We start from the raw sequence: 13130 nt of genomic DNA, 5'->3' as shown, positions 1-13130 counted from the left end.
CACCCCCAAAAAGATAGCCCATGGATAGTGAATGTATGACATAGGAGTAAGAAATTCTCTCATCTCTCAGATATCTTGCTGTTGTTCATCCTTCCTTTTCAAAGAGGACTAACATGTGAATTGGATTTAAGTGAGGCAGAGTTGCACAGTCATTGGCATCACTCTCTCTTCCAGAGTCATCAAAGTCTAATGGCAAGACATAAGTGGTGACAGCCCAGGATGCAATGGATGACCTTGACATCTTTGATGTCTGACTAAACTCTAAGCACTCTACACCACCTGCTTTAGCCCCCTTCATGGCTATTGGAACAAATTGTTCTCATCCACTCATTCTGTCAGAAGAAGTCTTCATATGCTTGGGGTAGACCTCCCTTTAATTCACCCGTGGGTTTGAGATCTATTGGTTATCCTTAACCTAGTTTAGCCCATCTGCTGAGATGGTTTTGCTGGGATGTGGATGCTGCCCATGCAATATCTTCTTGGAGTCACAGGTGAGAGTTGGACAGCCAAGGGCACAATGGAGACACCAATAGGATTTATAAGATCCCAATCAAATTTAAAGTGAATATGATGTAACAGGGTACTCAGGGGAAATCTGGGGGATAGGGAAAAGGAAACAACTATCCAAGTTGAAAAGACTTCTGACCTTGAATCTTCTTCTAGTGCCTTTAATGAGCTACTGAGAGGTTGAGCAGATATCCGTGAGACCATTTCTCCCCTTTACCCCAGTGACTTTGAAAATAAATCGCAAAGGGAAGAATTATGGGAAGATATGAGAATAAGGCAGGAAATTACCTGGCTCTCCCAAATTCCCTCACAAATAATTAAAAATAATGTCTCAAAGTGAATTTTAGAGCAGCAGAAATAATTAAAAGTCAAAATAAAGCAGTTGTCCAGCCTATGACAATTTTGTTGGACATTAAGAGATCTTTGACCTGCCGGGGTAGTGGTCTGGCCTGATTGAAGTGGATATAGTTCCAGGTAGATACTACCAAGTCAAGAAATAGCAAGCGGTGTGGGGAGAAGTAGTGTTGTGGTAGCCTTAGCTTGAGGAGCTTTTCCCAGGGATGGTGTTAGGCTCAGGGGGCTGAACAGGGGAAGATTGTGGGGACCTTTGGCTAACTCTGGACACAGTGCCCTGGCATGTGGACCAAATGTGGTCCCAGGTTGTGGCTTCTGCAAGGAGGAGTGAGCAAATGCTGGCGAGTGTGGTGGGGTGGGGCCCTGTTGGTTGTGGTTGCTTGTAGGAGAGGGATATCCCTGGTTTCAGTTAGAGGGCAAAGGGGTGAGCTGACACGTGCACAGGAGAGATTGACTGCAAGGAGCAAGAGCATTTGTGTTGGCAGTGGTGCTGGGAACCCTGGTCATAGCTCAGGGGTGGAAAAGAGTACCTGAAATCACTTATAAACCAAGGTATGAGTTGGAGGAGCAGTGACCACACTTGGCCTTAGATTATAGAACATTGCAAGAACTACAAGGTCAAAAGCTCCCAGACTGAGCTTAGAAAACAACAGTACAAAATACCTGAAGCCTGAAACATTATTCCCCCACACCCTAGAAGCAGAGCCAAACCCTAACATAATGTTAACAGCCAATAAATAGGCTGTTAAAAAATGAGTAAAAGAATAAAGAAAAAAAACTTGACGATTGATAACTACTATGATGATAGGAAAGACAGGCTTCAAACTTGGAAAAAAGACAAAACAACTACTTGTAAAGTTTCAAAGAAAAAATGTAAAATGGTCACAAGCCCAAAAAGAGTTACTGGAAGAGCTAAAAAATGATTTTAAAAAATCAAATAAGAAGGGTCAGCTAGGTGGCACAGTGGATAGAGCACCGGCCCTGAAGTCAGGAGGACCTGAGTTCAAATCCGGCCTCAGATCAAATACTTGACACTTACTAGTTGTGTGACCCTGGGCAAGTCACTTAACCCCAACTGCCTTAAAAAAAATCAAATAAGAGAAGTTGAGGAAAAATTGGGAAAATAAATGAGTAAAGCAAGAAAGGCAAGAAAATTATGAAAATAAAGTCAACCAACTAGAAAAAGAGATCCAAAAATTTACAGAAGAAAACAACTCCTTAAAAATTTGAATTGGGCAAGGGGAAGCAAATGACTTCATAAGACATCAAGAAATGAAACAACATCAAAATATAGAAGAGAATGTGGAAAATTTCATTAAAAACAACAACCAAAAAAAACCCCAAAAACAACTGACCTGGAGAACAGATAGAGGAGAAATAATATAAGAATTGTCAGACTACCTAAAAGTCATGATAAAAGAAAATTATGATCAAAAAATACTTCAAGAAATTGTTACAGAAAATTTCCTTGAAGTTCTGTACTAGAGGGTAAAATAGAAATTGAAAAAATCCACCCATCACTGCCTGAAAGAGATCTCAAAATGAAAACTCACAGGAACATTATGCCTAAGTTTCAAAGGTCAAAGAGAAATATTACAATCAACTAGAGAGAAACAATTTAAATATTGTGGAGTTACATTCAGGATAACATGAAATTTAGCAGCTTCAACATTAAAAGAACAAAAAGAGTGAAATATAATATTCTAAAGAACAAAGGAGCTGGGTTTGCAAACAAGAATAACCTACCCAGTAAAGGTAAATATTATCCTGCAAGGGGAAAAAATGGATATTCGATGAATTAAAGGACTTTCAGGTATTCTTGAGGAAAAGACCAGTACTGAACAGAAAATTTGACTTACAAGAATCAGAAGAAATATAAAAAGGTAAACAAGAAAAACTAATTAGAAGGGATTCAGTAAGGTTAAACCATTGACTTCTTCTCAGCACTCTGGCCTGGGGCTGGCATCATTTTCAGCTTGCTAGAGTCACTGCCCCAGAAACCCCCTCCATTATCTCCCCTCCTCCTTCCTACCCCCTATCCCTCTTCTCTCCCCCATATATTTTCATGGGACATTTGGAAAAATTTTTCAGGGTGAAGAGAGGACAGGCCTGGGGGCAGGGGTGGAGGGGTGGGAGAGATTGCTACCAAGGAAGTGTTGCTAGGAGGAGCTCAAGATCATAGAGGCACTGGTAACAACTGAAGCTCAAAAATTGCTGCAGCAGCTGAATGTTCTTTTGGAACAGGAGTCCAGATGTCAGCCAAAGGTCTGTGGCTTGAGACTAATTGAATCTGCTCGTGATAATGGCTTTCGGATGACTGTAAGACTGCGGGACTTTGAAGTGAAAGACCTTCTTAGCCTAACTCTGTTCTTTGGTTTTTGCACAGAGACTTTTTCTCTAACTGTGAAGTTACTGGAAAGATTTCTAGCCAAAATGAAGGTACAGCCTAAACATCTTGGATGTGCAGGATTAAGTTGTTTCTATCTGGCTGTGAAAACTACAGATTAAGAGAGAAGTGTCCCATTAGCCACTGATTTGATCTGAATGAGCCAATACAAAATCATGTTTTCTGATCTGATAAGAATGGAGAAGATTGCATTACAGAACGTGTGTTGGAAAGTCAAAACTACTACTGCCCTTCAATTTCTACAGCACTATTATTTACTCATTTAGGAAATCTTACCATTTGAAAGGAGAAAGAACCTGAGTTTTGAAAGAGTTCTTAAGCTCAGTTTAAGGCATGCCACTGTAGGATTATGTTTTCTAAAGCAAAGCCTTCTGTATTGGCATTGTCTATAATTGCACTGAAGATTCAAGCACAAAAATTCATAGGATTGACAGAAGGAGTAGAATGTCTTCAGAAACACTCCAAGATAAATTAGAGATCTGACCTTCTGGCAGGAACTTGTTGCAAAGTGCCTAACAGAATATTCATTAAACAAGTGTTCTAAATCAAATGTTCAGAAGTTGAAGTGGATTGTGTCTGGGCATACTGCACATCAGTTCAAGCATAGTTATTACAAAATCACTCATCTTCCAACAATCCCTGAAACTGAATCTTAATAGGATTCTTATGGTGAAGAAATTCAACTATTTTGAAGTGTTTATATCCCATCAGAATTGTGGACTCCAATATTAAAATGGATGTAAGCTGTGAAGCCTGAAACATGGCAACCAGGTTAGCATTGATGTTTTCAGACTTGAGGGGGAAATAGACTATAGTTGGAAATGGGTCATGTGTGCTGCAGTTGGAAATGTGTTCAGGACTAAATTATGATCCTCTTTAAAACGTGTTTGTAAAAACTAAGACTCAAATGTGAAACCCTGATGTAGAATAAGAATGGGAGACTTTGCTGTGAATTGACAGTTAATATTGATTCAGTCTAGTAGTATGTGAATCGGTACACTGATTATAAGTAGTATCGGTGGCAAGGTGTTATTTGAATTGTGATGCAAGTTCATATCAAAACAGATCAACTTCAGAAAAAATGCTATGATGCACTTAAGTACAGTTAGGATTACTAGTCTTTGAGGCAGTATAGACAACCTTGTTAAAGCCTTAGACAACTAGATAATCAAATAATTTTAAAGATTTATTTTTGTTTGATATATTATTCATTAAATTTGATTATAAAATTCTATTAAAGTTGTAGACAGACATGTTAAATTTAAGTGATCTTTAACATTATCCTAGAAAACAAGTGATATGGTATACAAAGTTTTATACAGAATGATTTTTATCTCAATATCTATCCCTAGAAAAATTAATTTCTATTGGACAAGCAAATCTCATAATCTGCCAATCTGAAACCTCAGCTATGCCCTTCTAAAGCAATATATGCTAATGCTAACACTCTAGAGCTTTTAAATAAGGATTACTGTTGGTATGAAACTGGACCATTGGCATAAAGCTTTTATTTAAAAGCAATACATATGAGGTATGCTATTGGCATAATGCTCCTACAACAATTCAACTTAGAGAGACTAAAGTGAGTTATCTCTCCAGATTCAAGTAAGCAGTAATTTGATTGACTAATTATGTGGTAGTTGGAGCACTCAAAGTTAATTGTAGGTTAATGAATCTAAATTGGCATATAGGGTTGGGAAAGTATATAGTTTATCAGTGCAATATATAGCTTAACTTCCACGGTAGCTACAACTAGTTCAAATTTCCCTTTGACATCATGTTGTGTGGGTTAGGGGTAAAAAACTTCCCTTTAAAGATAAACCAAAGAACCACAGTATGTCTCATATGTCTTATGTTTTTTGTAAAGCGTTTTTGCAGATGCACTCTTCAGTTACTCCTAAACACCTGATTCATTGAAGAATTTCCTTTCTAATTCATTAATGCAAGTTTAAGTTGGCTGAAGTAACCTAACAAAATACCATTACATTCAAGTACTAAGAAAGTGACTTTTCAATAAAATTATTGAGATGCAAAAACAAAACAAAAAAAAACATTTACTTTTTATATGGGAAAATTATATTTGTTAAGTCTTAAGAATATTATCAGTACTAGGGTAGCTTGAAAGGGTACACATAGACAAAAGGCTTGGGGTTGAGTTGATTATAATGGTATAATTCTAAAAAATAAAATTGAGAAGAGAGAGGTAAAATGGAGCAAATAATTTCATACAAAAGAGGCATGCATGGAAGAACTATTATAGTGGACGGGAGGATAGTGCAGGAACATTATTTTCATTGGAACTGGGTTAAAGAGGGAGTAATATACATCTAGTAAGGTATAAAAGTCTTCTAAACTTAGAGAGAAATAGGAGGGCTAGAGGGTAGAATAAGGGAGGGACTTTTAGAAGGATGTGAAGATTAGGGAGAAGTAAATTAGACTTCTGAGGAAGGATAGGGTAAGGAGAGAGAGAGAAGGATAAACAGTGAGGAAAAATAGAATGGAGGGAAATATACAACTAGTAATTATAATTTTGAATGTAAATGGGATGAACTCACTCATAAAGCAGAAACAGATAGCAAAATGGACCAAAACCCAGAACCTGACAATATGTTGTTTATAAGAAACATTTGAAATGCGATACATGCGTAGAGTAAAAATAAAGGGCTGGAGCAGAATGTATTGTGCTTCAGCTGATGTAAAAAAGCAAGGATAGCAATTATAATCTCAGGCAAAGTTAAAGACAAAATAGATTTAATTCAAAGAGATAAGCAGGAAAACTACATTATGCTAGAAGGTACCCTAGATAATGAAGTAATATCAGTTCTAAACATATGCACCAATTGCTATAGCAATCAGATGTTTAAAGGAAAATGTAAATGAATTGCAGGTGGAAATAGATAAGAAAATTATAATACTGGGGGGTTTCAACCTTCCACTCTCAGAACTAGATAAATCTTACCAGCAAAAGAGATTACAGCAATATATCACAAGGATCATACACTACGACCGGGTGGGATTTATAACAGGAATGCAGGGCTGGTTCAATATTAGGAAAACTATTAGCACAATTGACCATATTAATAACAAAACCAACAAAAACCATATGATTATCTCTACAGATGCAGAAAATGCCTTTGAAAAAATACAGCATTTATTCCTATTAAAAACACTATAGAGCATAGGGATAAATGAAGCTTACCCTAAAATGATAAGTAACATTTATCTAAAACCATCAGCAAGCATTATCTGTAATGGGGATAAGTTAGGAGCCTTCCCAATATAGTCAGGGGTGAAGCAAGCATGCCCACTGTCACCTCTATTTTTTAATACTGTATTAGAAATGTTAGCTATAGCAATAAGAGAAAAAAGAAATTAAAGTAATTAGAATAGGCAATGAGGAAACAAAAGTATCACTCTTTGCAGATGATATCATGTTATACTTAGAAAATCCTAGTGAATCAACTAAAAAACTACTTGAAATTATTAACAACTTTAGCAAAGTTGCAGGATATAAAATAAACCCACATAAATCATCAACATTTCTATATATTACCAACAAAGTCCAAAAGCAAGAGACAGAAAGATAAACTCTATTTAAAATAACTGTAGACAATATAAAATATTTGAGAGTCTACCTGCCAAGACAAACCCAGGAACTATATGAACACACTTGTAAAACACTTTTCACACAAATAAAGTCAGATCTGAACAATTGGAAAAATATTAATTGCTCATGAGCAGGCTGAAGCAATATAATAAAAATGCCAATTCTACTTAAATTACTATTTATTCAGTACCATACCAATCAAACTATCAAAAATTATTTTATAGAGCTAGAAAAAATAATAACAAAATTCATCTAGAAAAACAAAAGCTCAAGGATATCAAGAGAATCAATGAAAGAAAAAGTGAAGAAGACCTCAAACTGTATTATAAAGCAATAATTATCAAAACAATCTGACACTGGCTAAGAAATAGTGGTGGGTTAGTGGAATAGATTAGGTACAAATTACATTTAGTAAATGACCATACTACTCTAGTATATGATAAACTCAAAGAACCAAGCTTTTGGCATAAAAACTCATTATTTGAGAAAAACTGCTGGGAAAACTGGAAAACAATATGGCAGAAACATCTCACACCATACACTAAGATAAGGTCAAAATGGGCACATGATTTACACATAAAGGGTGATACCATAAGCAAATTAAGAGAGCATGGAACAATTTATCTGTCAGATTTGTGGATAAGGGAAAAATTTAGGACCAAAGAAGATATAGAGGGCATTATAAAATGTAAAATAGATAATTTTGATTATATAAAATTTAAAAGGTTTTGAACAAACAAAACCAATGCAATCAAAATTATAAGGAAAGCAGAAAACTAGGGGAAATTTTGCAATAAATATCTCTGATAAAAGCCTCATTTTTCAAATATGTAAAGAACTGAGTCAAATTCATAAAAATACAAGTCATTCCCCAATCACTAAATTGTCAAAAGATAATGAACAGGAAGTTTTCAGACAAAGAAATCAAAGCTATCTATAGTCAAATGAAAAAAATGCTCTAACTCACTATTGATTAGAGAAATACAAATTAAAACAATTCTAAAGTACCACCTCACACCTATTAGAGTGACACTGTGTCATATGACAAAAAAAAAGGAAAATGTTGGATGTTGAAAGTGACGTGGGGAAAACTGGTACACTAATGCATTGTTGGTAGAGTTGTGAACTCATCCAATCATTCTGAAGAGCAATTTGAAACTATGCCCAAAGAACTATAAAACTGTGCATACCCTTTGATCTAGCAATTCCACTGCTAGGTCTATATCCCAAAGACATCCAAAAAAAAGGAGAAAGGACCTATTTGTACAAAAATATTTATAGCAGCTCTTTCTGTGATGGCTAAGAATTGAGAATTAAAAGGATGCTCATCAATTGGAGAATGGATAAACAAGCTGTGATATATGATTTTAATGGAACATTATTGTGTTATAAGTAATGACAAGCAGAATTATTTCAGAAAAACCTGGAAAGACTTACATGAACTGATGTATAGTGAAGTCAACAGAACAAGAAGAACATTATACACAGTAACAGCAATCTTGTTCAATGAAGAATTGTGAATGACTTAGCTATTCTCAGCAATACAATGATCCAAGACAATCCCAAAGGAATAATGATGAAGCATACTGTCTGCCTTCAGAGAAAGAACTGATATTGATTGAATACAGACTGAAGTATGCTATTTTTCACTTTCTTTTTTTCCTTTTGTTCAAGTCTTCTTGAACAAAATGACTAATACGAAAATGTTTTACATAATTGCATATGTATAACCTATATCTGATTGCTTACCATCTCAGGGAAGGGGGAGGGGAGAGAAGGAGGGATAGAATTTGGAACTTAAAACTTTAAATTAAAATGTTTAAAAAATTTGGGGAAAAAAAGAACCTTAGGCTTAGGGATTTGCCCAAGGTCAAACAGACAGTAATTAAGGATGGGAGTTGAATGTTCCTTCTTTCTATGGAGTCCAAATAAAAAGCCAACTAAAATAAAAACAAGAATGGGAATTCTATCCAAGTCTACTAGACCAAGTTTCTTGAAGGCAGGAAATGTATCTTAGGTAAATTTTGCATTTCCCTTCATAGAAGCTTAATAAATATTTATTGTATTTTTTAAAAAAAGAAATATTAAATGCATCTTTTTCTGATCATAATGCAATAAAATTACATTTAATAAAGAACCATGGAAACACAGATTAAAAATTAATTGGAGACTAAACAATCTCATCTTAAAGAATGAGTGGGTTAGGGCAGCTAGGTGGCACAGTGGATAGAGCACCAGCCTTGAAGTCAGGAGGACCTGAGTTCAAATTCGGCCTCAGACCAAACACTTGACACTTACTAGCTATGTGACCCTGGGCAAGTCACTTAACCCCCATCGCCTAAAAATTAAAAAAAAAAAAGAAAAGAAAAAAAAGCACCAAAAATGAGTGGGTGAAAGAACACGTCATAGAAGTGATAAATAATTTTACTAAAGAGAATGATAATAATGAGACAATACATAAAATCTTATTGGATGCAACAAAAGCAGTAATCAGAGGAAAATTTATATCTCTAAATGCTTACATCAATAAAATAGAGAAAGAGCAGATCAATGAATTGGGTATGCAATTAAAAAAAAAACTAGAAAAAGAGTAAGTTAAAAACCCCCAGTTAAACATCAAGTTGGAAGACTTGAAAATTAAAGGTGAGCTTAATGAAAATGAATGTAAGAAAAACATTGAATTAATAAATAAAACTAGGGGTTGGTTTCATGAAAAAACTAATAAAATAGATAAAATATTGCTTAATATGATTTAAAACAAGAGAGAAAAAAACCAAATCACTGGTAGCAAAAATGAAAAGGGTAAATACACCACTAATGAAGATGAAATTAAAACAATTATTAGGAGTTATTTTATATATTATTATTTATATATATTAGGAGTTATATATATGCCACTAAATTTAATAGTATAAGTGAAATGAAAAACATAAATTTCCCAGGTCAACAGAAGAAATAGAATCTCTAAATAAGCCTGTTACAGGAGAAAAAACTGAACAGGTCACAAATGAACTTCCTAAGAAAAAAGCATCAGGGCCAGATGGATTTATAAGTGAATTCTATCAAACTTTTAAAAATCAGCCACTTCCAGTATTGCATAAATTATTTGGAATAATAGGCAAAGGAGTCCTACCAGACTCCTTTTATGAAATAAATATAGGGCTGATACCTAAACCAGGAAGAACAAAAACAGAGAAAGAAAATTATAGACTAATTTCACTAATGAATATTAATGCAAAAACCCTAAAAAATACTAGCTAGGAGACTACAACAATATATCAGGGAGATTATACTTTGTGACCAAGTAGGCTTTATACCAGAAATGCAGGGCTGGTTCAACATAAAGAAAACTATTAACACAACTGATTGTATCAATAACAAAAGTAATAAAAAAATCACATGATTTTATCAATAGATACAGAAAAAAAGCTTTTCACAAACTACAATACTCATTCTTACTAAAAACACTTAAAAGCATTGGTATAATTGGATTTTTCCTTAAAATGATAAGAAGAATCTCCTTAAAACCATCAGCAAACATTCTCTGTAAACAGCAATAAGCTAGAAGCCTTCCCAATGAGATCAGGAGTGAAACAAGGATGTCCGTTATCATCAATATTATTTAATATTATACTGGAAATGCTAGCAATAGCAATAACAGAAGGAAAAGAAATTGAAGGAATAAGAATGGATAATGAGGTAATAAAACTATCTCTTTTTGCAGAAGATATGATGCTATACTTGGAAAATCTTAGAGATTCAACTAAAAAGCTAATTGAAACAATAATTTTAGCAAAGTAGCAGGATATAAAATAAACCAACATAAATCATCAGCATTCCTATATATCACCAGTGCCCTGCAAGAAGAGATAGTAAGAGATAGTTCATTTAAAATAACCATAGACAGTATAATATGCTTGGGATTATAACTGCCAAGACAAACCCAGGGACTATATGAACATAATTATAAAACACTTTTTATATAAGTAAAGTCAGATTTAATATTTGGAGAAACATTAATTTTTTTATGAGTGGGCCAAGCCAACAGAACAAAAATGACAATTCTACCTACATTAATCTATTTATTCAGTGCCATCCCAATTAAATTACCAAAAAAATTTTTATTGAGCTAGAAAAAATAACAAAATTCATTTGGAAGAACAAAATATCAAGAGTATCAAAGCAATTAATGAAAAAATGTGAAAGAAGGAGGTCTACCAGTGCAGGATCTTAAACTGTATTGCTATCTAGTTATTTCAGTTGTGTTTGACTCTTCACGACCCTTTTGAGGTTGTCTTGGAAAAGATACTAGAGTGGTTTGCCATTTCCTTTTCCAGCTCACATTACAACGAGGAAACTGAGGCAAACAGGTAACTTGCCAGTATCTAAGTTCAGATTTGGCCTCAGAAAGAGGAATCTTCTAGACTCCAGGCCTGGAGCTCTATCTACTGCATCTCCTAGCTGCCTACAAACTGTACTATAAAGCAGTAGTTATCAAAACCATCTGAAACTGGCTAAGAAATAAAATGGTGGATCAGTGGACTAGAGTAGATATAGAGCAGATAGTAATAAATGATTATAGTGATCTTGTGTTTGATAAATGTAAAGATTTAAGCTTTCGGGACAAGAATTCACTGTTTGGTAAAAATTGTTGGGAAAACTGGAAAGCTGTACAGACTAATATCTTACATCATTTACCAAGATAAGGTAAAAATAGATACATGACCCAGGCATAAGGGGAAATATCATAAGTAAAGTAGAAGAACATGGAAAATATTACCTATCAGGGTGCAGCTACGTGGCACAGTGGATAGAGCACAGGACCTGAGTTCAAATCCAGCCTCAGACATATAACACTCTCTAGCTGTGTGACTCTGGGCAAGTCACTTAACCCCCAATTGCCTAAGGAGAAAAAAGAAAATATTACCTACCAGATTTATGGAGAATTTATGGATAAACAAGAGATAGAGAGCATTGTGAGATGTAAAATGGATAATTCTGATGACATTAAATTAAAAAGGTTTTGTACAAATAAAACCAATGTCATCAAGATTAGAAGGAAAATAGGAAATTGGGGGGAAAATTTTATAGACAGTTTTTTGCATAAAGACCTGATATCTTAAATGTATAGAGAACTTTGTCAAATTTATAAGAATATGTGTCATTCCCCAACAGATTAAAGGATGTGGTCAAAAGATATTAACAGGCAGTTTTTGGAGGAAGTAATTAAAACTATATATAGTCATATTAAAAAATGCCCTAAGTCATTATTGATTAGAGAAATGCACATTAAAACAAGTTTGAGGTACTATCTCATACCTGTTAGATTGGCTAAAATGGTAGAAGGGGAAAATGACAAATGTTGCAGGGATTGTAGAAAAATTGGGACTCTGATATACTGTTGGTGGAACTGTGAATTGATCTAACCATTCTGGAGAGCAATCTGGAATTATGCCCAAAGAGTTCTAAAACTGTGTATACCTTTGACCCAGGGGAAGTTAGGTGGCACAATGGTTAGAGCACTGGGTTTGGAATCAGAAAGACACATCTTCTGTGATCAAATCTGGTCTCAGACATTTATTAGCAGCATGAACCTGGGGAAGTCAATTAACACTGTTTCCCTCAATTTTCTCATCTATAAAATGAACTGGAGAGGGAAACAGCAAACTGCTCCAGTATCTCTGCCAAGGAAACCTCAAATGGGGTCATGAACAGTCAGACACGACTAGAAGTGACTGAACAACAACAACAACCCTTTGACACAGCTACACCACTATTAGGTCTTTTTCCCAAGATAATCAAAGAAAAAGGGAAAAGAAGCTATATGTATTAAAATATTTATAGCAGCTCTATTTGTGGTGGCAAAGAACTGGAAATCAAGGGGATGCCCATCAATTGGGGAATGGCTGAATAAATTGTGGTATATGATTGTGATAGAATACTACTGTGCTGTAAGAAATGATGAACAGGTTGATCTTAGAAAAACATGGAAAGATTTGCGTGAAGTAATAAAGAGTGAAATGAGTAGAACCAAAAGAACTGTTGTATAGAGTAACAGCAACATTATTTGAACAGTAAATGTGAATGACTAAACTATTCTGAGTTATATGAATATTCAAATCAGCTACAAAGGACTTATGAAGGAAGATACTCTTCACCTTCAGAGAAAAAACTGGTATTTGGAACTATGTATTGTATAGTTTCATATATAGATAGATAGATAGATAGATAGATAGATAGATAGATAGATAGATA

The 13130-nt window shown here is 34.6% G+C and overlaps 1 pseudogene; it reads left to right on the top strand.

Annotated features, from left to right (window-relative positions):
* The first annotated feature begins 437 nt into the window (after positions 1-437).
* Positions 438-13130, top strand: part of LOC114053938 — a 15450-nt pseudogene continuing 2757 nt past the window's right edge.

This window comes from Vombatus ursinus, unplaced genomic scaffold (genome assembly GCF_900497805.2).
Source record: "Vombatus ursinus unplaced genomic scaffold, bare-nosed wombat genome assembly UNPS02014812.1, whole genome shotgun sequence".
NCBI classification, from domain to species: Eukaryota; Metazoa; Chordata; class Mammalia; order Diprotodontia; family Vombatidae; genus Vombatus; species Vombatus ursinus.
The sequence above is the reverse complement of the archived record's forward strand: the minus strand, read 5'-3'. Positions and strand labels throughout refer to the sequence as shown.